Source organism: Orcinus orca, chromosome 1 (assembly GCF_937001465.1).
Source record: "Orcinus orca chromosome 1, mOrcOrc1.1, whole genome shotgun sequence".
Lineage (NCBI taxonomy): Eukaryota > Metazoa > Chordata > Mammalia > Artiodactyla > Delphinidae > Orcinus > Orcinus orca.
In genome coordinates this window covers 148,779,629-148,805,028 of record NC_064559.1, presented here as the reverse complement: position 1 = coordinate 148,805,028, position 25,400 = coordinate 148,779,629, and the positions used below count along the sequence as shown (strand labels likewise).

The following is a 25,400-nucleotide window of genomic DNA, read 5'->3' as shown; positions in this document are numbered from 1 at the left end:
TTGTCTGGGAAATTCTATCTTTCCTTCAATTCTGAATGATAACCTTGCCAGGTACAGTATTCTTGGTAGTAAATTTTTTTATTTCAATACTTTAAATATATTATGCTACTCCTTCTTACATGCAAAGATTTTGCTGAAAAATCAGCTCATATCTTTATAGTGATGCCCTTGTACATGACTAGTTGTCTTTTGCCTTTAAAATTATCTTTAATTTTTGCCATCTTAATTATGATATATTTTGATACATATCTTTGTGTTCATCTTATTTGGGACTCTGTGATTCCTGGACCTGGATGTCTGTTTCCTTCACCAGGTTAGGAAAAGTTTTCAGCTATTATTCCTTCAAATAACTTTTCTGCCCCTTTCTCACTCTCTTCTCCTTCTGGTATAACTATAATGTAAGTGTTAATACACTTGATGCTGTCTCAGAGGTCCCTTAAAACTATTCTCATTTTTGAAAGTTCTTTTTTCTTTATATTGTTCTGATTGGGTGATTTCCACTATTCTGCCTTCCAGATAGCTTATTCATTTTTCCATATCATCTAATCTGCTGTGTGTTTTTATTTCAGTTATTGTATTCTTCAGCTCTTATTGGTTCTTTCTTATATTTTCTAACTCTGTGTTGAATTTCTCACTTTGCTCTTCTATTCTTTTCCAAGTATTTATGACAATTACTTTGAACTCTTCATCAGGTAAATTACTTATCTCCACTTCATTAAGGTTTTTGCTGTGGTTTTGTCTTGCTCTTTTGGTGGAACACATTTCTCTGCTTTCTCATTCTGACTTACTGTGTTTATTTCCATGAATTACATGAAACAGTTACCTCCCCTAGTCTTAAGGGTGTGGCCTTGTATAGGAGGGTCCCCTGTGTAAACTGTCTGTGCCAGGCAGCTTTGGCAGGCTAGATGGAGCTCAAGTAGGCATGATCCAGGGTTGTCCCAGGGTGCTCCTTGCCCAGGTCTCCCTGGTAGGATGGCTGGAGTTGGGGCAGTCTTGGGTGTGGGGCTGGGACCACCCTAGTTGAATGGCTGGAGCCAGAGTGGGTGCTACCCAAGGCCACTCTGGTGGTATAACTAGAGATGGAACAGGCTTAGCCTGAGGTGTCCTGGAGTGCCCTGCACCAGCACCACCTGGTGGGACAGTTGGAGCGGAGGTGGGCATGGGTAGGGGCCCAGGGACACCTTGGGAAGGGGTGGCTGAAGCCAGTGTGGGCTAGGTCTCTGAGGTGCAACTGGGCAGTCTTGTAGGCTGGCTATAGCATCTGGACTGTGCTCCTGCCAGCACTAGCAAGGTAGAGGGAGAGCTCAAAAAATGGCATTCTTTGGCACTTCCAATTCTGAGGGTTCTAGAAGTTTCCCACCAGTTTGCCAGACCTTCTAGTGTTATAGTAAACAGATTTACTTCATGTATAATGTTGTTGCCCTTTAAACTACTGTTTTTTCACTGTGTCCCAGGGAAGGCGAGTCTGTACAGGAGCCCCTCATTGTTATCTCTCTGTAATGTGGGTTGCTGCTTTGGAGGTGGAGTTCCTGTCAATACAGTGTCTTGGTCTCTCCTATTCATCTCTATGTGTCTCTCTGTCATCTTTTGTACAGAAGAGGTTCAATCACTCCTCAGTTCTTCCTCAGGAGGAATTGCTCTATATGTAGTTGTAGATTTGGTGTGTCCATGGGAGGAGGTGAGTTCAGGGTCTTTCTACACCGCTATCTTGGACCTGCCTTCCTGTTCTTATTGTTTTTATTAATTAAGATATCCAGTTGTTTAAGGGATGGTTGTCAGGAATAAATGAAAAGGGTTTTAAAGAAAGTAATCAAAAGGGAAAGGAATTTAAAATTTGTCTAGATTTGAACTGAGTGGGGGTGAAGTACTTTACATGCATTATAGAATGATACCATAACACAAAGATGAGCTACTTAAATTCACCTCCCCACTCTCCATTCTAAACCTCTCTTACAGGACCCTTTATTGTTCCCTGTCAACTTCATCTCTAAAACCCCTTAAGGGCATAATGAGTTCATTCAGACTCCTAGGATGCTCTACTTCCATCTTGGCTCTCAAAAATCTAGGTGTCCTTAGTCCAAGAGTGTAAATAGGACAATACTTCGTTTTTATTTATAGCACTTCCCCAAAAGTTATGGTAATCATTTGGAAATAATTTTTAATTGGCCACTAGATTAAAAGCACTATCCTTAGCTACAGAGTAAGGCAAGGACTTATACTGTGTCCTATTTCTTATTAAGAACTTTGGAAAGAAAAGTCTTATAAACCACAACTACAAGTCACTTTAATATATAAGGAAAAGTGAAATAAATAAATAAATATATGTATGCATGTGTGTGTATATGTATATATATACATATAAACTCTATCCTGAAGATTATGCCCTGGCGTCTTCTTTAATGAGTCAAGTAGAGATGGCTAAATAAATAAGATGGAAAGGAAGAACACAGTATTTCAACTGCATATAATTTTATTGAGGTCCTAGATTCTGTGCCAGAATATAAAGAGCATAAATACTGAACACTTCATGGAATAAGTAGTCATAAGTTCAGCAGATTATTGAATAAATAAATGGGAGATAGAAGACAAATCTGTGCAGAAGAATCCCAAATTATTTACGTAGATCCCCTGCCCTCAAGGAAGTCAAACGTAACTAACTCCCCACTCCTTAATCATGAACTATACATAGTGACTTCCCTTGAAAGAGTGCAGTATGGGGGGTTGGGAGAGTAAGTGTACAGTGAAGAAACCTGAAAAACACTACCTCAGCCTGGTGATCAAGGTCAACGTCAGTGGTGAAAAGTTATGGTAATAGTATGTTCTCCTTGTGATGAAAATGGTATTTTACCTCTGTTGTCTTTTGGCCAAGAATATACAACACCTGTATGATCATGAGAAAAACATCAGGCAAATCTCAGTTGAGGAACATCCTACAGTATAACTGGCCTATACTCTTCAAATCTGTCAAAGTCATAAAAAATGAGCAGAGTCTGAGAAACCGTCATACCTGTGACAGTTTTAACAGTCTTGTTTCAACATTTGTGCATCATTACAAAGGTACCATAGTAATGTTAGATGTTAATAATAAGGTAAACTAGTGTGGGGTACATGGAGACTCTGTACTATCCTCACAATTTTTCTGTAAATCTAGAATTATTCTAAAGTTAAACAGTTTATTTTAAAAAGTATGATCATTTCTTCCAAGTATTACAGCTAATGGTAAGGAATTAGAGACACTGGAAATAAATGTTTCTTGGTTGCTCAGAGAAAACTAATTTCACCATAGTTATGATGATAGAAGAAATATTATAGTGTAACCAATAATATATTTTAAAACTTGAAAATGGCTGTTTGTCTGGTTTGGTACCATGTTAGACCTCTGCTTATTCCTAGTAGTAGACACTGATTTAAATTCTGAATTGTTATGTCACATACTCAAAGAATTCACGTTTAAAAAATTAATTGTAACTCCTCTCACCAAGCTATGATCTCAATTAAGAGAATGGAAACTTGATATATCATAATTTATGTTGGGTAGATACATCATATCTTTAAGTTTGCTCTTGGGATTTTCTGGTCATGAACATAGAAAAAAATGACTTTCTATCTAAATTCATTCACCTGAGCTGTCATAAACAAAGAATGTCCTCAAATACAAAATGAAAAGAAAATAATAATGCATATGCACACCTATCATTCTCCCCTCCATTAATTTTCCTAAATTGGAATTTTTATTAACAAAATTTGGTGACATGACATTTCTTATAAAATGTATTAGCGATTTGTACAATTTAAAAAGTTTTTTAGTGTGTTTGGGTAATTTGTAAATAATGCTGAAATTTAAGTTGAGAGAATAAAGTTACTGCAGCTTCTTTCTCTGTAATGTTTTGCATGTTTTCTTCTTTCATTTTTAGTTTAGAGCCATATTAGAATTTATTCTTGGTCTCTATAATGGTAAATTGGATATTAGCTGTATGAAATGCATTGATTTATGTTATCTATTGGTTTATAACAAATTAGCCTAAAATTTAGCAGCTTAAATCCAGGAACATTTATTATCTTACAGTTTCTATAGGTCAGCAATTCAGTAACAGTGCAGCTGGATAATTCTGGCTTAGAGTCTCTCAGGAAGCTGTAATTAAGTATTCAAACCAGGGCTGCATTCCAGCTTAAGGCTTGAATGGGGAAAGATCTGCTTCCAAGCTCACTCTCATGGCTATGGGCAAGACTCAGAAGATCAATTTCCAAGCCCACTCATGTGGGACTCTCATAGTGCTACTTCACAATAAAGCACTTCTTGGCTTCCCAAAAGTGAATGATCAAGTTGAGAGTGAGAGAGAAAGAGAAAGCTCAGGACTGAGCCATGATATTTTATAACATAATCTTGGAAGTGACAACCCATCAGTTTTGCAGTGTTCTTTTATTAGAAGCAAGTCAGTAAAGTCTAGCCCATGCTCAAGAGGAGGGCATTCCACAAGAGCATGAATATGAGGCAGGGATCAGTGGGTACTATCTGAGACGCCTACCACAATTGAGAAGTAGCATCTTTCCCTTTCTCCTGAAAATGTTGTGAAAGCAATAAGATCACAAATAAAATAGAACCAAACAAAACATTGCAACTTCCATTTTCCATGAAACTGGAAGATGTATAAATCCATATATTACAGAGTAACCACAAGGACTACCAAAATCAGCAGTGACCTTTCAAAAGCTACAAGGAAATAGAGAGGAAAAGTGAAGAACATGGTAGAGAATGTAAAGATTGCACCAAAAATTAGAATGACCATATAATTGATCACTCAAACCAGAATAAATTTGGTGTTATTTCACTCATTGTGAGAAGTTCATATTAAAATGCATGAGGGAGCATTATTCATTTTTGATATGGGCAACATTATCTAAATTTTATAACTAGCACTTTTATACATCATTGGTGAAAGTCCAAATTGGCACAGCCTCTATGGAGGGTAATATTTGAATATCTATCAAAATTGTAAACATGTGTTCTCTCTGACTAATTTCACATCTGGAAATTTACTTTATGGATATCCTACACACACAGGCTAATTTTGCAACATCACCTGTAAAGCAAAAGCTTGGAAACTGCATAAATATCCATCAATAGATAGCTAGTTAAATAAAGTAAGATTGATACAAAAATGACATTCTGTGAAGCTGTAAGATAAGAAAAAAATATAGAGAATGAGGATGCTGTCTATGTGCCGATATGGGAAGATCTCCAAGATATATTTTTAAGTGAAAAAAGCAAGGTCGGGATCAGTATTTATAGTATGGTATGTTTGTGCAAGAAAGGGGGATGCCTTAGTTTTCTATTGGTGCTATAACAAATTAACACAAATTTAGCAGTTTAACACAACACACATTTATTTTCTTATAGTGTTGTAGGTCGAATCTGACACAGGTTAGAATCACGGTGTCAGCAGGCTGTTCCTCTCTGGAGGCTCTAGATGAAAACATTTTCTTGCTTATTCAAGTTGTTGGCAGAATTCAGTTCCTTGCATTTATAGGACTGTTTCTTTGCTGGTTGTCATCTGAGAGCCATTCCCAGATTCTGGAGGCTGTTGGATGACTAGATTCATAATCCATTTCCTCCATAATCAACGCTAGCAATGACAGGTCAAGTCCCTGTCATGCTTCGACTCTCTCTCTGTTGCCTCTTCTTCCGGGGTTACATCTCTCTGACAGCTCTTCTGCCTCTTTCTGTTTCTAAGGGCTCATGTAATTATACTGAGCCCATCAGAATAATCCAGGATACTCTCCCTCTTTTAAAGTTTACAGTTTTAACTCTATCTTCAAAGTCCCTTTGGCCTGGCTGTGTAAAATGATACACTCATGGGATTGTTGACTTAAAAAGAATATATGCACAATGTGAGAGCTGTGAGTAAAGTTTTTTGGGGGGGCAAAATGAGGACTGCAGCCCAGGGGATAGCATTTCAGATAGCTCTGAGAAACTGTTCTGAGGAGGTGAGGGGAGAAGCCAGGATATATAGGAGTTTTGCAACAAAGGACAGGTAGTCAGGAACGTCAAGATATTATTGTTAAAGAAAACCAGATATCTCAAGTTAAGGAATTTAGCGCTTTTCTATGTATGGGAAGATGCAAGAGTCTTGGCTCACTGAAATAATTCCTGTGATATGCACCTCAGCCATCTGGGGCCAGTATACTGACACATCCTGAGTTTCCTCAGGGCTCACCAGCTGCAGCCTCATGGCTGCTAGATGGCAGTTATTCTTTTCAGCCCTGAGTTTCCTTGGCTAGGCTCATGTTGGAGGGCTGCAATTGTTGATGAATGTGACATCTTTTGTTTATTGATATGGCAGAAAATATTTCATTTCTCAGATATCCTCCTCTTGGTCAGGAATGCGACCAATATTTGGTAAACATTTCATGGCCAATTTTGTCCCACAGTGCTGGGAGGCTCATCCCAGATCAGACAAAAGTTCCTGTTGATATGCCACTCCAGGTACTAATTTTCGGATTAGGCCCTGTTGATAATTAAAGATTCTCTGGATCCTCTGTTTTACTAATCTAATCTGATCCAGGAAATGTTTTCCCTAGTTGCATCTTCCCATATCTAGAGTTGCACTATTACAATTGTTGATCACATACAGAACTGTATATTTGATCAACTGCTTCAAGTTGCCTAGTCATCATTATTTTTGTTGGAGGCTCAGTCATACATTTAGTAATACAAGAAACAATAATCTTGTAAAACAGGCAAAATACAAATAATATAGCTAATAACATTAATAGAGTTATAAGTAAATGTTTAAGCCAAGAGCTTCCCACGCCAAACCATTTTTCTAAGAGGTCATCAAGACTTGGGAGTGGGTCACTTAAGGAAAAAATCTGATTTTTCATATGGTTAATTAAACGTGTTATATTAGAAGATTCACCAGATATGAAAACACAGCATTCAGTTTGAATTGTGGCACAGGTACCTCCCTGAGATGCGGTAAGGACGTCAAGGACCATGTGGTTTTGTAGCACTGCTTTTTCATCATAGAGACCTAAGAATTCAGTAGGCTAGTAGCCTGGTTACTATCACTGAGTGCTGTAAGAGACAACGATCTTATAAAATAGACAGGGTAAGTAATGCAGCTAGTAATATTGACAAAGTCATAATGCAGAGGGTAGATACAATCATAAACAATTTGGAAACAAAGAACAAATTAAAACAATTAGTATAACTAGTTATAATCTAGTTGCAATAAACCATCAAGTCCATAGGAGAGCCACCTGGAGAAGCCAAATTCTGGTAGGATCAGGTAGAACGAAAAAGATAAATGTTTTATCTTTATTTACAAGTGTATACTTTATCAACTTGTAGGTCATAGCATAAGAGAAAAGGTTTTTCTGAAAAACAAATATTAAAGCTAGTATATTTCCCAAAGTAATAAAGTTATAAATCATATTCATCAGTTAATTCAGTCCCATGTAATTGATTCCTGTTGATTTGGATAAAGTAATCAGGTTTCCCGTCATTTGTTACATAGTTCAGTGTTACATAGTTCAGGCCATCAGAAACTTATCTTTGTTTAAAAAGTTCTTTTTATGAGTCTTCTTGAAAATCTTCATTTTGTAAAAGCATCAGGACAAAACTTAAAATAGCATGGTTAAAGATTTGAGTATAATGCAATTAGTAGGAAACTTGGATGTTTCTGTGACATATAGCATTTTAGAATAACTAGAATTATGACAGTATATCAAGACATATGAGATGTTAGGGATTTCATATAAATTTCCAAAACAAATTTAGTTAGATTTTGAGAAGTTTGTTAAAAATATCAAAAAGTTTTTAAAATACAACAGGATCATAGGTCACTGTGAAACAATACTTATTCATTTAACCAAAGTGGCAAAACAATTTTAAAAAAACAACAAATATGGATCACTTAACGGCACAGAAACTCACACAATCTGCTTCATATATCTTCATGGTGCCTATTTCTCATGTGGAATTGTCTGGAAATAAGAAGTACAGGGTAAATGCAACCACTCAAAAATGCATCAGGAAATAAAGTCCGACGTGTTTCTGACATCACAATTATAACTTTAAGGATAGAGTCAGAAACACAGGGTCACTAGATATATTATAAGATGTTCACTACACATATCAGACCAACACAAATATGGTAAGAACTGGAGAAAAGAGACAATGTCAGAGAAGGTCATCAGTCCAAGAAAGTATAAAATCCATGGTGTGGGTGGACATGTTGGAGCTTGCAGGAATATCCAAATTATAGACTGGAACATGATAATTAGAAACAAATAAAATTATCTAACATTCCAATAGTAACATATTTTAAAATACATTTCAGGGGGACTTCCCTGGACAGAAACCATGTTAAACAGCACTGTCATCAGACAAGGCCGCTGGGTGTGATGGAGTAAGGCACCAGTGAGAGCACCCTGTGACCATGTCACCACACAGGATCAAAAGAGAATTATGCAATCACAAAAATGAGGAAATATTCTCCTAGTCTAGCTAACAAAACTGACTTGTTTCCTTACAAGTTAATTTTAGTTCCAGTCCCTTCTTTTTGCCATGCAAATAAACCAACCAGTTCTAAGACATACTTTCTTTCTTTTCCCTCAATAAAATGTAATTCCATTCTTCATATCTTCTTTACTGAAACACACATTCTACTTTCCTTCTGTACACTGATATGTTCCCATATTATTTCTATTGGCTTTAATTACATGTTTAAATTTGGATCCTCAACTCTTAAAAACCTTGATTTCTAGTGAAAATTAAGAAGTAAGCAATTATGAACTGTTTTTTACATTAGCATTTTGTAGTTTGGTGAACATAAATATCAGTGATAATTTCTGAAAACATTTGTTTTCTTTTAGAGAACATCTCAGGGTGGCATCAGACATTTTCATTAATAGTCCTAAATACCTTTAGTTTCTCTATTTAGTAAATAATGTCTCAGTATCTTAATTTTTTGGAAATTATCTACTCAGTAAACTTCCATTACTTAAACTAGCACAATTCTAGAACTTTGAGTTACCAAATATCTGTGAAGATCACCTTAAGTAGAGATTTCTAAAATATACTTATTTTTAAAGAGTTTACCCAAAAGTTCTTATCTCTTTTACATTTAAAGTCTCATCATATCAAGTTATTTTCCTTGCAACAGATATAATAAGGTCTTATTTGACTTTTATTAAACCTAGGTACAATAAAGTATTATACTTAATATTGATGACTCTGAAGACAAGTCTATATTAATTAGATCAACAAACACACTTTAATACTAGGTATCAACTTAATATTGAATATTTTATTTCCCAGTTCAGGTGAACCTGAAAGTCATTTTGGCTGGTTTCTTTTATATTTAATTTGTAAGCACTTACTTTTAAATTGAATAGAGCTCTTTATAAATTCAGTTTTGATAATACTTTTCAGAGGTAGAGATATCGCATGTATAATGCGTACACAGACATATAAACAGGCAAAACTAGAGATCTCATGGCTTTACTTAGAAACTTAGTTATGAATCAGGTATTACAATACAAAATTATTAGTTAACAAACAGTTGGAATACATTAAAGTTGCTTGCTCAGATGACTAAGACTTTTTACTATTTGTAAAGTTTGGCTGAGGCAGCATTTTCAGCGGTGTGAATTTTAAAACTGCCACTTTTTTCCCTTGGTTTCAGGTCTTGTTTGGTTGAGCTAATTAGGCTCAGTCTTGGGCCCTTGTGGTCCGTATTTACATTCTGGTTCGTAGAGATTTGCAGAAGACAGTGGTTTTTTAGTTCCCCAAAGAACAGGTCTGCCACCTAAATAATACTAAAAGATTTTATCAGTGACAAGAGTTCTAACTAAACTGAAACTTATTTTACGAGTTCTATATTCTAGAACTGTAGAGTTTATTATGCCTTCAAAGGTTTGTATTAGGCATTCAGCAAAGACCTTCATTTTGAGTTCACAAGTTAAGCTCAGAGCAAAATCACTATATTTATTTGTATTAGCCATTGAATGTTAGATCCCAGTTTTTACTTATTTGTATGGCTCAGGTAAACCTATTGCTTTTCCTTAGTATGTTTAATATTTTCTGAGGGGCAATCTATATGCCTTGTCTTATAATACCACACAGGGGAAGTATTTACCAGTGAAACATGCCTATCCCACGATATAATTAAACAAAAGAGATGTCACCACCTTATAGAAAACCCATTTAAATATACTCATTTTATACACTTTCATCTCAATTCTGTCAGCTTGTATACCTTTAACTTTAGCTTTTATTAGGATCTAATCAACAAGCTTTTATCTTACAGGAGGAGTTCTAGAAGTTCTTCTTTTTGTTCCTTGTCCATTTTATCAATTTTTATATAAAAAGCTCTGGGATCCCCAGAGTGGGGTTGAGCTGAGGAACTCAGGCCCTTTGTTCTAATTGTTGCCCCAAATAATTGTTGGTCAGGTATCTCAGTGTAAATTTTTTTTCTAGCCCCTTAAATGTATATTTTAAAACTGGGGTAAATAGAACAGACTTATTTGGCTTTTAATGAGGGACCAGTAGGGGGTCCCTTTTGGCCCATTTAACCTTAGGTAGTGTAGTAATATCAAAACCTTGTGTTTTAATCACATAAATGTCCATCTGATTTATCCCATTTTAAATAACCATCTAAAGGTTTCTTTATTCATTTGAGAGAATTCCTTTAAAATTTCTACCTTGTTGGAAATAGCATCTAGACTTCCCTTACAGGATTTTTCCTGTTAACATTAATTATTCTAAGCTTTATTAGCATCTGTTAAGACCCATTGAGGAGAAGCAAAGACCACAAATGAAGCTTCCCAATCCAGCTTTTCTTGTTTTACACTAAAGAAGTTCTTAGGTTAACCATTAGATATATCTATCCTTTCTATTTTTTTCTTCAGTTTGATTTTTGTTTTATAGGTACCAATAAAACAGCTATTTATGAGAGTGCTCTAGATTCACCAATTTGTTAGTTTCTCCAGTTTAAAAGGATCCATCATTTGGCCATTAATAAAATACATGTTAATAGTGATTCAAACCAGTAAGACGCAAGAGGCTTCCCCATAAGCGTGCCGGGGAGGATGTCACCTTAGTAAAATCCGGAGAGTTTACTCTCAAGAAATAGCATGGCAGAGGCCAAGTTTCCAAAACACATACATGTTCACACAGAACGTCCTAGGAAGATCAGGTAGAACATTTACATCTCAAAGACACAGGAAGAGAAATGCAAGTTTCCCCCTAGAAGGGCTTTGTTTAAAGTCAGAATTCTGAAAAGATATTTTTATCAAGCCAGCTTTTCAACCTTAACTTAACCGCGTACGCAATACAAAGAGCCTCCTCGTTTTTAGGGTGAGATTTCCTTTAATTTCCAACTAAGTAAATACTAATTGATATAGAGGCTTGTAGGTCTGGATGGTTAACTCAAATTTCTTAGTCCCAACGGATCCTGACTCGGATCAGGAAATTTAGCCAAGGCTGTAAGTTCTGCTTGGGTCCGGAGTGTGTAAGTAAGCACCGAGGACGGTTCACTTCTCCCTGTAATAGATTTCTTCTTAAAGGGAGCTATAATCACTTCTGATTTTTTTTTTTTATCCTCCTATACTGGGAAAGAGGGAACAGCAGGGGGCAGAAGAGTTGGAGAGAAGAAGAGCGCCTGGGCCAGGCACTTCTGATAGAAAAGGATTCGTGGGAGGAGCAGAGGGAGAGACAGATTCAGAGACAGAGTGCTAGCACCCTTTTTTAGTTCTGACATAGTTTCAAAAATTTACTCTATCATTTCTTCTTTTAGAAGTTTCTAGATAGCAATTAAAGTAAGCATTCCATTCAGTCTGTTTGATCTTAATGGACGGCTTTTTTTTTTCTTTTTTTTTTCTAATTGTGCACACAAAAATAGCAATTTTGGGAATATCAAAGAACCCCAATTTGGCCATTTAGGTTGAGTTCTCCTTTATAATTTCCCCAGTTAACTAGGTACTTGTAAGTATGAGCTCCGTACGTGTTTTATATGAATCTGGCTTGGGTGTTAGTCGGAGGTCGGTTTTCTGATGCCCCTTGTTTTTGTGTTTGAGAGAGTCTATCTCTCATTTTAAGTTGAATTTGTCAGGGATGAAATTTACTAGTGAAATTGTGTGGTATTATTGCTTGTGAGCTTAACCCCTCTAGGAGTCACCCCAGAGTCGTTTCAGCCCTCTTATGTGGCTCAGTTTCTCCCTTCGGTGGTCTAAGACCACGGCGGGTGCTTGGATCGCTGAATGGCCAATTCTTATCCACGACCCCTGGACGAGCAAGTGTTTTAATGAGTGGCTTTCCCTATGAGACCACTGCACGGTGTGAGGACTGCCTCTACCACTCCCATAAGTTTCTCAGTCGCCAGAGAAAGCCATAACTGGCTGGGAGGAGTCTTGTTCCTTTTCTTCGGGGCAACTCTCTCACGTAATATCTTCACTTTTATCCTGACAAATTCTATTAAGCCAGTTGAATTGAGGAAAAGCGTTAGGTCAGCCTCTTACCTAACCACTCAGCCAAGACCACTCAGTCTCCCGCAACTGAGCAAACCCTGGTATCCTTCAATCAGGCCCCCCACCCCACTATCTTTCGACTGGGTGGGTATTTCCCTGGTATCTTTCAACAAAGCCCCCCTCCCAGTATCTTTCAACTGGGAGGAGGTGGGTACCTGCTACACTGCCAAATAAAACTCATGATCATAACTGAGAACTAGGAAAGACTTACCCAAATTCGTCTGGACTCTCCGAGGAGGCGGATGGGTGCAAGCAGACTCTGCTGGTACCAAGTCTCCGGTTCCTTGTAGAGTTCAGGCAAAGGTGAGAAGTCCAATGTGGGTCCCTTCTTCGTCGCCACCATAACTGTTGACTTAAAAAAACATATATGCACAACTGTGAGAGCTGTGAATAAAGTTTTATTTGGGGCAAAATGAGAACTGCAGCCCGAGAGACAGTGTTACAGATAACTCTGAGAAACTGCTCTGAGGAGGTGAGGGGAGAAGCCAGGATATATAGGAGTTTTGCAACAAAGGACAGGTAGTCAGGAACGTCAAAGGTTATTGTCAATTAAAGAAAAACATATCTCAAGTTAGGGAATTTAGTACTTTTCTATGTATGGGAGGATGCAAGAGTCTGGGCTCACTGAAATCATTCCTTTGATATGCACCTCAGCTATCTGGGGCCGGTATCCTGACACATCCTGAGTTTCCTCAGGGCTCACCACAGGGCGTGGCTGCAGCCTGATGGCTGCTAGATGGCAGGTATTCTTTTCAGCCCTGAGTTTCCTTGGCTCCCGTTGGAGGGCTGCAATCCTTGATGACTGTGACATCCTTTGTTTATTGATATGGCAGGAAATGTTTCTCTTCTCAGGATCCAGGGTATTTTGGGGGGCCATAGGAAATAAATACTCAAATTTGTTTATTACACGCACCACAAAACTATGGAAAGATACTTAAGGAACCCAAGAACAGTGGTAACATGGAAAGAGCTGCTGGGAACTGAGCAGATGAGATAAAAAGAGAAATGTGGTGGGCAAATTGATACTACGTATCTTTTCACATATGCTTAGAACCATGTAACTATATTACTCATTTAAAAATTAAATGAAAAGTAAATGAAGATCCAATAAAATGGTGAAAACTATGTACATACATATTTATTAAGGAGTTTTTACCCTCTCTTCCTAAGTCTCTGTTATCAAGTTCTCATTCTGAGCATTCTGATTTATAGTTTGCTTTAGAGATTCTGGTTAGAATCTCAGTGAGATCTGCTTTGTTCCCTCCTGTGAAGTCACAAAGGGACAGCTTCCTCTTCTTACACAGTATACCTTATTTTCCTTTAAAATTGATTTTTTTACTTTATTCAAACTGGTTTTCTTTTTTTAAAAAACGCCACAGGTTTTTTTTTTTTTCTTTTTTCTTTTCTTGGCTATACAGATAATATTCTGCCACTAAACTTTGTTAGTGAATTTAATTTACTGACCTCTTAAATTCAGGTAAAATGTGAACAGTCTTGGGGATTAATACTTATTTTACAATTTGCCTTTGATCTGAACTTCTTTAAATTCATTTCCTTTTCAATGTTACATTGTGATTTAGATTCCTCTTGATTGCTATATCCATAACCACCTGGGTTCAAACATTTTGATTGCTATTAAACTGCTACTGAAGCAATATTTTAAGCCTCTTGTACAGGGCAGTATTTTAAAATGCACTTTCTTCTTCAAAAAGCCCAAATTTGCCCTTATTTGATTCTTACAATCTTTCTACTGACCATTTTCATCATCCTTCAGTTTGATCAATTTGAGCAATCCCTTATGTAAAAATGTGAAAATACCTGTGTCTGGCCTCCAATTCATCAAGTGAGTTTTCCGGATAGCATGGAGGCTGGGATGGTCTTGAGAGTCCCAAAACTGAAGCATCTACATACATGAATCACTTCACAATTTTGCCATTTAAGATAAATGGATCATATTTACTGTGAATTTGGCAGTTATTTTATTACACTATTGAACTAAGTGAGAATGGAATAAATAGTTCTATCTCACTTTTATGCTGACATATCCAGAACACTCTGCAAATGCTTTGCTACATCTTAAAAGGGTCTGAACACCTAGCACAATATATAATAACTAAAAAGCAACCAATGCAAACAAACATACACACACATAGACACACACACAGAGACACACAGCTTCAAATAGAAACTGTGCCTAATGGGGCTTTTAACAAAGTTATCAGTTTTGTATTTAAGCCACTGAAGACAAAACACAGACAATAGTATGCATAAATTGAAAGGCTGTTTGTTACACAACACACTTGAAAATGTTATATTTACATGGCAACCAGCTTATTATATTTACATGAACATCTGGCACAGGTTCACTAAAATCTTGAAAACAGATGGACATGAAGAAAGAACTAGTAATTAACAAAGCTATATGTTGATTAAATCAGCATGTGGTTAATTTTTAATGATTGTTGATCTTTATTAAGGATGGTGAGACTTTCAAAAATCTAATCTTTTTGACTAACATATCAACTGACCAAGGAGGCAATGATAACTACTCTGGTCATTAACGTTCTATTTCAGTATTGTTACCACAAACCCTGACTGCATGAGGCATATTCATAGAAGTAAAATTCAAAAATTAAGATTCTATTAGGTCTCTGAAGCCCTCTGGTTCTTATATCTACAGAGGTGAGCTGAGCAGCAACATTCTGTTTAGGAATAATTACATACAGTGATGTATGTTATTTGAATATTGTCTCCATGTTCCGAATCGTTTCAGTCAACTCAGTGTCTCCCACTGCCCTTCATCCATCCTAAAGTCTCATTGCGCGCTTCTCTGAACTCTCCAAATAGGCACCCTCTGGTTGCCAAGCAACCACAGATTTTCTACAAGTGCTTGTGCCATGTGTACTTAAACTGCAGTTGGCCTTTTTTTCCTTCAACTTTTCAAAGCTTAGAATAATAAATATATGAGAGTCAGGTAGAGCTAGGTATGTTTTGAAAGAGAGTACTGGGAAGTCAGAAACCATTAAAAAGAACAGAACACCTTTTGAGATGTTGTGTGTGTAGAGATATATATATATATCTACATATGTCTATATCCCCTTTTAAAAAGACTTTACAAATATATTAACAATTATATATGTAATATGTATATATATAATATATGGATAGATATATATATACCTTTTAAAAGCCTTTACAAATATATTAACAACTAATTCATCAAATAGGTGACAATAGAACTATTTTTCCTAAGATAGTAGATATTTTGCATTTTATATCCAATAGCAAGCGAGTAGATAGCTATTCCTGTGATTTTCTATCAAGCATTATAGAGCTTCCGTGTGGATATATAGAATGTCAGTTCTGACAGCCAACTTACTATCAACGAGTGCTAGTTATGGTCCTTTTTTCCAGATGGAGTTTTTCTAGGTTGAATGGCTTTGATTTCCAGGGACAGTTATTGAAAGCTTGCTCACTAGTTGCTATTAACACCAATTTGCAAAGAGAGGATGAAGTTTAGAGAACAGATCAGTCATGGCTGTGTCAAAGAACAAGTCTTGTGGAAGGATTTAAAGAAAATACTGAGGACCTAATCAACATTTAAAAAACAATACATCTCACTACAAATTAAGTTCCTCTCATTTAAAGTCAAATTTATATACATATTTTCCCCTTTGTAAATTTTTATATTTTCAAGACAAAATAGGCAATTTTATTTTCATTTTATTGTATGTCCCTGATGGGGTTCAGAGCGTGCTATCCCAAGAGATGGCACTTGGTATACTGAATATTGTAAGCTGAAAGAGTTTGAGAAAACAGCAGAAGCAGAAAAGTCACTCAGAGTAACCTTCCCCCTGCCCTTCTTCCCTGAAACAGGTCATAAAACCCTCATGTGAAAGGTGCCTTCCTACACCCAGAGGAAAAGAGCATCTTTATCTCTGAAGACGAAGGGACATGGAGAAGGATTCAAACAAACAGGTCTTCCTAAGTTTTTTCCAGTTTACTACACTTACCTCATACTTCTTGACTATCGTATTTCTCCACAGCTATCTGCTCTTCATCAAACCCAGCATGAAAACATTCAGTTTTAACAACTTCTTCCGGTCTTCATTTTTTGTTTGTTTGTTTATTTTACCTCCCGTGTCATGTAAAACTTAACTAAATGTGTATGTTTCTACTCTGCTAATCTGTCTTTGTCAGTTTAATTTTCAGACCCACCCAGGGACCATAAGAGAGTAGAAGAAACTTTTCCCTCCCCTGCCTCACTAACTGTCTTCCATAAGTGAGAGTTAACACTGGTGTGACTGATAATTACCACTGAGAGATTTGGAGTCTTAAGTAGAATTTGTGTTTTCAGGAAGCTGAACCTAAATGGATAACCTGTGAATTTCAGAGGAAAAATCTTTATCAAGCATGGTAGGAATGGTTCTTATTGTCTAACCCAAGACCAGGAAGACTTTGGAACCATATTGCCTTGGTCAGAGTCTTGTCTTCATCATATGCAAGCTGAGTGACCTTGAAAACCCCTTTCTTTGTTATGCCTCAGTTTTCTCATCATAAAATGGAGAAGATAATAGTGCCTACCTAATGGCTGTTTTAAAGATTAAATGAAACGTAAAGTAATGAAATGAGCGTAAAGTACTCACTACCTGATACATTTAAGTAACATATAAACAATAACTATTCAATGAGGCTCCTGAAGTTGGTCAGCAGGACCAACTTTCCATTGTTAAGAATTTATGACTGGAATTCTCTCTTTGGTCTGTCTTCTACTGGGAGCTTTACAAGACAATGCCTCTCCTGGAAGCCCAAAATAAGTATTTCTCCAATCAGGAGAGCTGAAACATTCTGGTACTGACACCCAGCTTATAACCCATGTTTTTGTATGTAAGTGCCTTTTTTGCTTTTTTTGTTTTTTTTTTTTTTGGTATTATTTGAGACTTGATGGATTGGTTCATATTTCATTTGGTTCATATTTCATTGGTTCATATTTCATTTGGTTATCTAAAAATGCTGAAAATGTGGAATAATTAGGAATCAGTCAGAGTACATGGTTGTTGGGAAAAGTCCCAAGCTACTTAGCATTGAACTGTTAGATGAGCCTCTGCTGTTTCCAATCTACTACTTGCCTCAGGGTCATGAATGAACCCTGTGTAAACCACTCATGAAAAAATATTCAATTAGAAGCAAAAGAATCATTTGTTTAATCTTATAGAACTACACTGTATGAGTTACCTGATGAAGATGAGCAAAAGCAAGGGAGAAAGAAGGAAGAGATACAGAATGGTGAGTAAATCTACCTCTTAGACTATGCTCAGGGTGCTTTTCACTTTTTTTTACATTTGATTAAAACTCATTGATAACAAAATGTATAATTTATAGGGACAGAGTAAAGGGACAAAGTCAGTGATTAAATAGTTAATCCCACTAGGGGATTGTAAGTAAAGAAAAAAATATGGGAGACCCCTGTAAGTTAATGATCACTCAAGAAAGCAGGTTTGCTTAACCACAAAACCAAGCAGGCTTGCTTAGCAACAAAACCGTGCAACAGAAACATGCGACATGCCCCCAAACAATAAAAAAATGGTGGCATGAGACCCACATTCTGCCCAGTGAGCTCAATAAGTTAATGACCCCTAGGACATGCTCTCTGCACACATAAAAACAATAATTTATGGAAAGGTGGCATTTCAAAGTGAAAGACCCACATTGTATGAGACCTGAAATAATTTTTCCATAGTGCCATGACAGTCCTGGCTTGACCATGTAGGGACAAGAAAACTGAATTCTTACTGTACTAAGACATAAAGGACTGGAGGTCCTCAGGGCCCTGCAAAATGCCACCTCGTGGTTTCATAATTAGAACTCCATATTATTGTACATATTTTTTAGAAGTTTGGAATTTTTAACGTTTCTTTCAAGTTCTGTTTTTTTGCCTTGGCAACTAAGAAACATGTTCTTTACCTTCCATAAACATCTCTTGTTGTCTAATATTAGTGAAAGTTCTGTTCTCTGTCACTTACCTACAGATTTTACCCTTCTCTTGCAAATTTTTTTCTTCCTTATATTTTTCAGTGTTAAAGGATGAGACTGAGTTATTAATATTAAAAAAACCAATAATTCTCAGTTCAAATTTACTGAGTCAATGTCCAGATGTAATTTTTTATTTTCTTTCTTTTTTTCTATCACTAAAAGAATTTATAGCCCTAAATAATTTTAAGCAAAAAATAAGTCATATTTCCATTAAATTTTGATGTCCTGTATTAACAGTTAAATTTGGAGGGTAGTTTACAGAAATAGTAATGATCTAAAAATATAAGAAATTCCTCCTGATAAAGAATGCCTGAAAATGACTGAAATACTGCTGTACACACACACATGCACACATACACCATGTATTAAACCTTAAAGAAAGTTGAAATAAATTTTTAAAATTGTTTTCATACAGAACATTTTCTATGACCACATGCAATTACCTTAAAAAATAATAACAAGCAGATAAAATAGAACCTTGGGAAATTTAGTAATTAAATTTTAATGACCTCTAAATCACAGAAGAGAAATCAAAACTACTTAGAACCTAATAATAATAAGATATTAAAACTTGGCCACACAATCAATGTAATCCTTAGAGGGGAATTTAATATCTAAAACATTTATATTAGGAAAAAAAAAAGAAAGGCTGAAGATAATTTGGTAAGATTTTAAGAAGTTAGAAAATGAAGAAAAAAGAATTCCAAAGGAGTAGAACAAAAATAATAAAAAAATAAGCAGAAAATAATGAAGTTGGAAGTGAAGCTACACAAAAGTGAATCAACAAAGCCAGAATATAGTTTCTTAAAGTTTTGTTAAAACAGTCAAATCTCTACGAATATTGGTAGACAGGGGAAAAGGGAAAAGAGAAATAAATACCAACAGATTGAGAAAAGATATATGGTAATAAGAGAATAATATTGACTTTAGGCAAACTACAATTTTTATTTCCAGGTATGAACACTGATGAGAATGAAAACTCATAGCTATATCAAGTTGCCTTTATTTTATTACCACATTAACAGGGTGCGAAAGAGAGATAAAGATACGAGTAGATGCAGCTCACCTATGCTAATTCCTCCAGAATATGACCAATTCACCTGAAATGAATAAGAAGCCCACCAAGTGTGAGAAGCCCAATCCAGAAATCAGCTGCCTTTTATACCATTAGGTTGGAGGAATAGCCAAGTCAGGGCTTAAGGACTGACTTACTACCATGTAATTGGATTGATTGCCGTGCCATACCTAGGTACATATGTTGTACTTTTACTTCAAGTTTACAATGAGTGTGGCCATGTCCTTAATAAATATAAACAGAGAGTAAATTTGAAACTTTAAGAAAATAGAAATAACCTAGAAGACTATAACTTCCCAAACCTGGCTCAAGAAGAAATTGAAGAGATCTATAATAATTAAAGAACTTGACATAGTCATTGAAAATTTACCACACACAGTTTTACATGCAATTTTGACCAAACATTCAAGGAACTGACAAGTCTGATATAAACAAATTTTTCCAAAGAATAGAAAAAAAGAAACTTTTCTTCATTTTATAAAGTTAACATAATATTTTTTGTTATGTTAATATTTATGTTATAAAGTTAACATAATCAGAATAATTTTAGAAGGGGAAAATTACAAGCCAATTTCATTTATAGATGCCAAATCCTAAATAAAATATTACAGTATACAATAATAGAACAAATATCACCATATAAAGATATCATTTTTAATAGTTACAATAAGTTACTGAGGAATAATATAAAATATATAAGATCATTACAGAGAAAAAATTTTAATTAGATAAAATTTTAAAAGAATACCTAAATAGATGAATAACCATGACATCATCATTGATGAAAAAACTCAATATTATAGATATCTCAATTATTCCAAAATATAATACCAATCACACTAAATATAATACCAATTGATATCCTAACAGAAGTTTTGAGGAACTTGGTATGTTGGTTTTAATATTTATATTGAAGAGCAAAAGATCAAGAATAGACAAGGTACTGCTAAAGAAGGACAGTGTGGAGGATCTTTCTGTATAAACTATGAAGGTTTATTATAAAGCTATTATAAATTGCAGTGCCAGCACAGCGATAACAATTATACTGCTAAAAAAAAGCTAACTCAGAAACATACCCACACATGTACGGAAACTTGATACATACAGTGGAAAAAGACAAAGACTAAAAGATAGTTTGTGATCAGTTCCCAAAATTGATGTTAATAGTAAAAGAATACGTGAATAAACAAATAAATATATGCTAGTTAACAAACAAGTGAAGTTAATAAAAATAAGCAAGTTTAGGTTATGAATTATCTTTTTTTGCTGTCTGAATATCAATTCAATAAACCAGGTAAACTGAATCTCCACTTGACTTTTCGCTGTATAAACAAACGTAGTCTGAAAGACATTTTAAAGAAAGGAGGATGTTGTGAGTAATTGACCTTTTCTTTAGAAAGGAAGTCGTGATATTTTCAAGCACTACAGTAACATCAAGCCAGTCACACAAAAGGAAGGTCAGTTTTTTATTGAAAAAGGGGGAAAAAAACATGGAGAAATTTATTTTCTTGCCTAAATAATTGGAAGTCTTGCATAGAAAACAAAAGGCATGAAGCTTTTAAGGGGACCGTTATGATGGTTTCCTGAGCTTCAGTACTGTATCACATCATATTAGCATAGTATTATATGGAAAAATGCATCTGTCACCAAGGACATTTTGGTCTGTGAGCCTGTCCACCTTAATTACAAGGTCACCTGAACTTCAAAGGGTGACTCCCTTGGATCAAGTTCAGCCACACCTTGTCAGTTTCAAGCATTATGAGCCTCATAATATGGTTTAAAAGGTAAAACTGTACCCTGTAGCAGTCCATAACGACAGAGAATGATTTTTCTGAACCTCTTAAACATAGCTTTGTCAAGGAGGGAAAATGTAAAACTGACCTTATCAGAGGGGTAAAATACAGCTCCAATTAAAACTGAACTGGGAAGGAGATGTTGGAGGGGCCATCTCAAACTCAAAATGAAACCCTCATAGATAAGGAATGCTGCCATATGTTACAGCATCTTTATTCTCATCCTGCAATTACAGGGATCAACAAAACATTGTTAGAAATCATTTCAGTTAGCATGGATGCTACTGTTGAGGTTAGATTAATTAAACTGATAAATCCCAAGCATGGATCAAAAAACATCTAGTAACATGAAAGAAGTCAAAATATGAGATAGGCAAGTGCTGCCAAGAAGTTTTTCAAAGCTCTCACTGGCCTAGTATGATTGGAAAATCTACAGTTTTGAAGAAAATAGATCAAATGCCAGGTAAACACAAGCCTGTAGGTCTGGCATTTGCCAGAAACAGGCATCAGAATCAAGAAGAGCTTATCATAGCCAAAGCAGGATGCACAGTATATCAAAGTGAATTAGGCAGTTTCACTTTGACATCCAGCCTAGTAAGGAATAACATTGGGTCTTATGGGCAAGTGCTCTGTGTCTTCTTAATTGAATGCTATATGTCAGTAACTGACCATGTACTAGGAGCAATGACCTAAGGATCTGGAGACAGGACAGTTTTAAATTATATCCGCATTTAAGAAAGAATTCATGCTCTTTTTCAGTGAAGGATTAACTTTAAAATATACTGTGAAATCCCAAGATACATTCTAATAACATATTAAATTAAAAAAAAGCAGAATGATAGCTGCTGATTGAAATTAAAGAAAGAGAAGAAGGATGGAAAGGAGAAGGAAATGAGGGTGAGTGATGGAAGAATGAGTAAAGGAACAGTTGATTATTCTGTAACTATTCTAGCTAGTGGAATATGCTTCATGTCCGAAGAAACGGATATGCAATCACAAACGGAGACTTCTATTTTATAAAAGTCAGTATGGGCCCAAGAGGCTGTTCATTCTGTTTCAAAATCTTAGTCTCTTTTGGAAGGTCTTATTGGACAGTCCTACTCTCAAAGCTTTCCTATGAGAGATGTCCTGGGGTTACTTGTACAGTTTAAGAATAAGCCATAGAATCACAGTTTTCCAGAATCAGAAGAAAGCTTCAAAATCATGTGTCTTTTGCCCAACATCACAGATCATTAAAGGAGCGTTTATCTCTGAACCAAAATGTTGCATATTTTTATTTACGGAGCTCTTTTTAAAGACCAGAGAACTATCATAAGAGCAGTAAAATGGTCTTCATACATGACACACCATCTCTCCTGAAACTTATTATATCTATCATTGATTCTAACCTTGGAAAAGCCTTCCTATTATCTTTCTAGCCCTGCTAAAAATGAGGTACGTGGGGTCAAAAGAAAAAAAAGACCCACAAGTAACGCTCAGACTTTGGGAATAAATGATCTCCAGGATGCAATTAGCACAATCCTTCACCTGGGAGATGGCAAGAACTAAGAGAAAAGAAAAAAGTAAGTAGGTTCATATGATGACTTTTAGAATAATTTTCTGTTCCGGCCACATTTTACCCTAACGACTATGCTAATCTAGTCTTGATTAGCGTGACCATGAAAATAATTATCATTTATATGCAATTTTAAATCTTAAAAACTTTTATTAAAATGTTCTTTCCTGCTATAGGACATGCAATATTGTATAGAGTAATGAGTTCATTATGGTGTTTCTGACTTTTTTTCTGAAGTCTATAAATGTACATCTTATAACATCCAAGTGCTAATATTAGCACATAGACTCTATTGAATCTCTAATGCGTCTTTCTGATAATTACTATCTTACATTTTTAATTTATATGTAATTTTGCTGTGATATGAGGGGAGACATTTCTGTAGTGCATATATATTATAAATTTTTTCACAGAAAATTATATTTTTCCTGGTCTTCATTATTTCTTATATTATTCTTTTGTGTCAAGAAGGCAAAAATCACTTACACTTAAGTACTCACTTATTATCTTGAAGATATAAAAAAAATTGCATCTTCAACAAATAATTACACTGAAGAGACTTGCTTCTATTTTTAAACAAATGGATATATTTATATCTTTTAATGCCTTAGAATTATACTATCAATAGATGCATTTGAAATATAGAAACTATGAGCAGATGTTAATGTCACAAAACCTATGCAATGAAAAAAAGGGCTGTGTTTTAAAAGAAAACAACTTGACATTATTTTTATAGTGTCCTATTTCATAAGTTCTTTGTAAAAATTTAAAAATAAAACTACATAGATTCTGTGGGCAAGGAGTGGATCAGCTAGAAAGTGTTTTCCAGTCTTAGTGAAGAAGGTTTAAGATAACTTCCACATCTGCAAAGATAATACTTCTTCTTGACTATAACTATCAGAAATTTTTAAGAGATAATCTACTACTGTAATAAGAATGTGTCTAAGGAAAGTAATTGTCTAAACAATACAGCTTTATGAAATTGTATGATAATTGAGGTATGAAATAACTAAACTTCTAGATGTTCTAAAATTGTTTTGTCAACTTATTTTTTTAAAAGAGGAACAAAATATTACTCTTTTATAGCATATTAGCCTAAGGTACAGGATGCTTCGAGATGCTAAGAATACCAGTTGTCTGTCCTATTATGCTTTTATGACTCTTAGGGCATATAGGTTAAGCTCTGATTCTCAAACTGGGAAAGACTCACTTAGGGGCTGTTAGCATAAATATAGTTTCTAGTATTCCATCCAGGGGATTTTGGTTTAATAGCTCTGGGGTGGAGTCTGGGAAACGCCAGGTACTTTGGTATACACAATCTACTAACCCGAATGTAGGGTAGGAGTCATAGGGTAGTTAAAAAATATGCAACTCAAAATAAGTGGACATTGGAAATGAGCCTTCATTCTGTTATCTTCTACCTATGTTTGTATCGGAATGTCACTGTGATATTATAAGTTTCAAATTCTTCATCTGTAATGTGATTATATTTTGAGGATCAAATAATTTTCAAAGGCACAGTAAGTAGAAAAGTATGATATAAACACTAATTCTGATCAAGTATCTTCCAAGCGTACTGTAGGGTAAAATTAGTGACTGTGTTCATAGGAAGATGCTGAGTTATATATGTCAGCAAAACTATTGATAACATCACTTATTTTTTAAAATATTAATTTTGTATTGGAGTATAGTTGATTAACAATGTAGTTTCAGGTGTACAACAAGGTGATTATACATACACATGATATCTATTCTTTTTCAAATTTTTTTCCCATTTAGCTTGTTACAGAATATTGAGCTGAGTTTCCTGTGCTATATAATATGTCCACATTGGTTATCTATTTTAAATATAACAGTGCATATGTCAATCCCCAAATCCCAATCTATCCTTCCCCGCAATCTTTCCCTGTTGGTAACCATAATTTCCTTCTCTAAGTCTGTGAGTCTCTTTCTGTTTTATAAATAAGTTCATTTGTATAAATTTTTTTTAGGTTCCATATATAAGCGATATCATATATTTGTCTTTCTCTGTGTGACTTACTTCACTTAGTATGATAATCTCTAGGTCCATCCATGTTGCTGCAAATGGCATTATTTCATTCTTTTTAACAGCTGAGTAATATTCCATTGTGTATATGTACCACATATTCTTTATCCACTCATCTGTCAATGGACATTTAGATTGCTTCCATGTCTTGGCTATTGTAAATAGTGCTGCAAAGAACATTGGGGTGCATGTATCCTTTCTAACCATGTTTTATTACTGGATCATATGGTAGCTCTATTTTTAAGGAACCTTCATACCGTTCTCCATAGTGGCTGTACCAATTTACATTCCTACCAACAGTGTAGGAGGTTTCCCTTTTCTCCACACCCTCTCTAGCATTTATTATTTGTAGATTTTTTGATAATG

At 35.3% G+C, this 25,400-nt stretch overlaps 1 long non-coding RNA gene across 1 annotated transcript; it reads right to left on the bottom strand.

Moving 5' to 3' along the window:
• Positions 1-5,369: 5,369 nt before the first annotated feature.
• Positions 5,370-15,415, bottom strand: LOC125962703 (uncharacterized). Its single transcript, XR_007474290.1, has 4 exons — positions 15,256-15,415; positions 14,350-14,434; positions 12,743-13,375; positions 5,370-7,986 (listed from the first exon to the last, which is right to left on the bottom strand). It is a non-coding gene; the product is annotated as an uncharacterized LOC125962703 (long non-coding RNA).
• Positions 15,416-25,400: the final 9,985 nt, after the last annotated feature.